Below are 6,001 nucleotides of genomic sequence, written 5' to 3' on the forward strand. Positions count from 1 at the left end.
TCCACCTATCTCACAAATTCATTGTAATTTGAATTGTGTTGGGTAAAAAAGGTAGTTATTACCAGTTTAGGCTTTAACTTGATTTAATTCGATATACAAATACTTGACTACTGCCAAGATATATGCCGCAGAATTCATCTGATTATAGTTGAATGACAGTATTGTGTACTGAAATAGGAACTATATAAAAGAAGCATCTATTTTTCTGATTATACACGAAAAAGAATTACATTTTTACGTTGAAAAGTAAAGGATATTTACATTTAAAATCGGTAATAGCATTACTTCTTCAAAAGGCTCTGCCCCCGTTTGTTATTGTGATTAGAGACAGAAAAGACAATGTCGAGGAAAACTCCAATAAGGTGTCCTCTAGTCTCCTCTGTCGAGGAGGATAATGATAGAGATAGACATAGTATAGATAGTGAAAGTGTTAATGTTAATATTAGTGCTAGTATTAGAGATAAAAATCAAAAATCGAAATCGGTCGAAACAATGAACAAAAGGTACCAAGAAATGATAAACTAAATAGACAACGAACTAGATCCAGGAAATAGAATGACAAAAGCAGGAACATCCAACTTGAAAAATAAGTTAATGCCATGGGACTTGAACAGGTCAACATTACAGGACAAATCAAGGCACTCCAAAAAAAGAATGAAACCTTGAGAGATGAATTAAGATTGAGTAGAGCGCAGAGTCAGCGTGCAACTCACTCCGCAACTTACTCCTCAATTACACAACAACAAAAACAACCGAAAAATAAACAAATACACTTTTTATATCCTCTGATAAATTAGTTAGTGGAAAGAAGGTGCAGGAGGCAGATCCAAAAAGTCAAAAACTGAGAGTGAACAAAATGAGAACTACCTCAAAACTGCTCATATTAGAAACTGCGAGCAAAGACGTTATGGAAAAATACTAACTAATGAAACATTAAAAAATCAATTCAAATTTGAAAAACCCAGGAAAAGAAATCCTCTATTAATCCTTTACGACGTACCAACGAAGGTAAAGGAGGCGGAATTAAAAAGTGCAATATAAAACTTTGAGGATCAAATCGACAAAAGAGAATTTGACAACTCCATGACGATTCCGTTCAAAACTGGACCAAAAGGAAAAACGACAGTGCACTATGTCGTTGAGGTAGTAATAAAACTGAGAAAACAAATTTTACGCTCAGGCAAACTTTACATAGACTTCACGAGCGTGAATGTCAAGGACTACCTAGTAGTCCAGCGTTGCAATAAATGTCAGGATCTGGGACACGTGAGTAACCACTGCACTCAGGAAACTGCATGCAGTCACTGCGGTGACTCCCATGACAGGAAGGATTGCAGTAAAACGAGAGAGCAAAAGGCTTGCATACCATGCAAGAAAAGAGGAAAAAAATATGCGAAAGACCCGAAAGATTGTCCGACTCATCGACTGTTGATGGAAAGACTAATACAAAAGATTGATTATGAATAACACAATAAAAAGTGAAGGAAGTGGCAAAAATGCTGAAAGAAAAGAAGAGAAGCAAGAACAAAGCCATAAGACAATGTCAAAAACAATAAAAGGCAGGCTAAGAATGCTTTCATTTAGAAAAAGGAAAGGTAACAGAAAAGAAGTTATCCACACAAAATCATTGTGTGAAGAAAAAACGAGTTCAATAAGCGAGATCTATGATGAAATCGAAACAAATATGCGATTGTCAGAATTGACAGAATAGCACTAGATCACACACAGAAATGGCCAAACAGCCACATCCATACCAGACAACCATGATAGTTAACATAGGGCAACTCAACTGCATGCGCAGCGCAGCTGTCTGTCATGAGGTGAGGAAAATTGCGGAAAAAAGGAAACTGGATATAGTATTCCTACAGGGAAATGCCTATCACGGCATAAATAGCGTGCGTGGGGGAGAGCCCTATGGCTGTGCTGTGCTAACGGGGCACGGACCGTGTCCAACCTACCTGAAAAGATTCAACTTAAGTGCAACGGACATCTGTGATTGTGGAGAAGTAGGAACTCCAGAGCATGTGGTACTAGAATGTCAGAGATACAATCACGTCGATAACCTCAGCCAAGCCCTTTTGGGTTTGAATATAAAACAAATAATAGAAAATGAAATAACATACGATATACTAAACAGACTAGCAAATAGAGTCTCAAAGACTCAACAAGAGATATATCTTGCAGGAAATTAAGAAACCTAAGATATCTTCAGGAAAAGTTCAGGAACACCGGACTGCCGAAGACGTCGAGGGAAATAAAGAAAAGGCGAAACCATTAGTGAGACCGATTTTGATAAGTTAGACAGAGACTAACGATAGTAATAGTAGTAGTAGTACGAGTAGTAGTAGTAGTAGAATTAACATAGCATGTAGGCTGTATTACTAACATAGGCTAGAGGCTAGTTCATGAAACTGGCATGAACATTGAAAACACCTAAAAGGTTCAACATAGTAGAGTAGGGTAAGATAGTTGTAGAATAAATATTAAATAAACGAGAAATTGTATCCGAAAAAAACTAACAGCATGTACAACACGAAATTGTAACGCAAATATAGGTTTGGTATAGAATCTAGGGGCCAAACCAAATATGTAAAAACTATCTAGCGAAACCACTGCCAAGGGAACGGACTTGAAAAAATTAGCGGGGAAAGAAGACCCTGTTGAGCTTGACTCTGGTCTGACATTGTAAGGAGACATGAGATGTGTAGTATAAGTAGGAGATGGCAACATCGCTGGTGAAATACCACTACTTTCATCGTTTCTTTACTTACTCGGTAAGACGAAACGTGTGCGTCGTTCGCTCACGAAGCGGCGACGGTCACGGTATTCTCGAGCTAAGGGCACGGAGTGACATATCGTTGCGCCGCGTACCGTTCGTCGGTGCAGTTCGTGAGACTTCGTGCTTTGCGGACGATCGATGTTCGTGTCCGGCGTTTCGGGTGCGTCAACTTACCTCCACCCTGATTCGATTCGAGGACACTGCTAGGCGGGGAGTTTGACTGGAGCGGTACATCTGTCAAAGAATAACGCAGGTGTCCTAAGACCAGCTCAGCGAGGACAGAAATCTCGTAGAGCAAAAGGGCAAAAGCTTGATCCCGATGTTCAGTACGCATCAGGACTGCGAAAGCACGGCCTATCGATACTTTTGGCTTGAAGAGTTTTCAGCAAGAGGGGTCAAAAAAGTTACCACAGGGATAACTGGCTTGTGGCGGCCAAGCGTTCATAGCGACGTCGCTTTTTGATCCTTCAGTGTCGGCTCTTCCTATCATTGCGAAGCAGAATTCGACAAGCATCGGATTGTCCTCCCATTAATAGCGAGAAAAAAATTCAGTACCCAAAACTTACCCCCACCCCTCCCTCTAATAGTCGATTTTGATTGCTGAAAGGTGAACAGAGGCTCAGTTTTCAGACATCAGAAATAAATCCCTATGAGTCGACGCCGACACGAAAAAAAATTTGGCCTACCCCTCCTCCCCCTTTCTCGGACGATAGCGGGTCCGGCGGAATGGGTACTTCTGAACCAATGGGCTTGGGAAAAAAATTAAAAAAAAAATATGGTAGGAAAAAATATGTCCAGTCTATAGAGTACATAAACTGATTTTTTCATTCGAAAAAATATACAGGAAAAAATTGAAAAGTAAATCCCCCAAAAATTTTTTTCCGAATTTTGAAAAATTTTTAGACTAGCGCGAGAGAACTGATTTTCCTCTATCTGGAGATATCCGATTGTTTACAATTGCCTCCCTTTTTGGGGGTTCTAGATGGAGCCAAAAGTCGGAATTTGGGGTCTGCAACTGTTTTACGTTACACGATAGCGAAAAAACGGAAAGTACGTTCTGAGGACAAAAAAATATCCATAATCCCAAGAACAAAATTTGGGGGGATTCATGGGGGAAAATTCGTGGGAAAAAATTCCGAAGAGGATTCGAAAAGTTGGTTTTTCTGGAATTTTGACATACCTTGGAGATGCAATTTTCGAAGGATCTTCCGAATTTTGAGTCCCTATAATTAAAATCGGCTCGAAATATTTTTAGCAGTATAGCAGTATTATTAGAGCTTTTAACATATTTTGCGATACTGGTAAGCTTCCCAGAGCTAACATATCATCTGAACGCGCTACTCGACAAGGTTTGGTAGAATTAAAAAATATTCTGCATCTAGTAGAAGAAGATGCAACTACTAGCTCATAGAGAAATGCCACTCAATTGGGAATTCCACAAAAAAAGGTGATAAACACACTCCACGAACAAGGATTATATCCTTATCACGTACAGAGAGTACAGCACCTACAACCAGAGGATTACGCTAACCGTATGGAGTTTTGTCGGTGGATAAATAATAATCATCGTGTTGTATCGAGTATACTCTTTACGGATGAACCTACATTTACCCGTGATGGCATTAATAATACTCGTAACTATCATGTATATATATATATATATATATATATATATATATATATATATATATATATATATATATATATATATATATATATATAGATATATATATATATATATATATATATATATATATATAGATATATATATATATATATATATATATATATATATATAATATTGAAATATTGAAATGATCAGAAATCTAAAAGCAAGTAGGTACATAATGAAAATTTATAATTTATTGAGATTAGTTTTACTAAAGATAATAATTAAACTAAAGGCAGAAAATCGATAAAAAAAATAAAAGAAATTGAATTGATATTTGCAAGTTAATTAATTATAGTTATTTTATATATAAGGAATTATTTATTAAAAATGATATATTCTAAAAGGATTGCATATGTACAAATCATAATTTGTATCATAGAATAATGTTTTTAATTATAAATTAATATAAAAACTTAGTGGAAGATTGATTTTTTTTAAAATATATGAAACTGTTGCCAAAATGACCCATAATAGTGAAAATTCATAAACTATTAATGAAATAAAAGTTTATTTAAAAACATAAATATAAGAACTGACAAGTGTTTGAAAAGTGAAGGACATTGTGAGGAGACAAGAGCAAAAGTCTAGTCAGTCATAATAGATGGTTGCTATGGAAAAAAAAAGAGGATCAGTTATTGAAAAAGAGTATCAGCAGAAAAGAGAATGGGGAGTGCAAAGTTATAAGAAATAGAAGTTAAAATTGAATCAAAATACAAAATAATTGCGAATTATTAAAGATGAATGGAAGATAAATATCTGGACTGAAGAAAATCCAATGAGTTGAAGATTTGTTACTGACAATTCACAGAAGTAAATGCAAGTTTTAGATCTGATATTGCAAGATATTATCATCTCAGGTCAGTTCCTTCACGTATTATTGGCCAATAATAATAATAATAATAATAGTAACAATATAAAATAATTTAAAAAAAAATAATAATAAAAGGAATATTACCTATACTTACGTTGATAATGGATAAAATTCCTTATTTGTGAGGTTAAGATTCCTTTTCCGTAGAAATAATATGAATTGTGTAGTATAATTAAATTTTGTTCAATGTATCATATGTAATCCTTCCACAGAAATAGAACTTCTTGATTATATCATATAAAATTGACATAATTTTCTAGTATTTTCCTTATATTGTACATCTAAATAATAGAATATTCATCTGAGTCGATTTATAACAGATAACTGTGTAGAATTATCAAACTAGAGGAACGGCTAACTCCAGGTTAGACTCATAGGCGTACTCAACTACATTTTATTAAACTTTATTTGAATTAAAAAAAATACAATTAACTTTTAACATAAAACTTTTATTGATTTGTTAAAAGGAAAAACATCCATAAGTTATTTATTTATGCCAGAACTCAAAGAGAGAATGAGTTTCATGCCCGGCAAATAACGTGCTAGCGACAACAATAGAAAAATAAAAACAATAATAGAGGTAGAAATAAATAATTACAATATATATATATATATATATATATATATATATATATATATATATATATATATATCCAATATATTGGATATATTGTAGCTG

This window comes from Diorhabda carinulata, chromosome 8 (genome assembly GCF_026250575.1).
Source record: "Diorhabda carinulata isolate Delta chromosome 8, icDioCari1.1, whole genome shotgun sequence".
In the NCBI taxonomy this organism is placed as follows: domain Eukaryota; kingdom Metazoa; phylum Arthropoda; class Insecta; order Coleoptera; family Chrysomelidae; genus Diorhabda; species Diorhabda carinulata.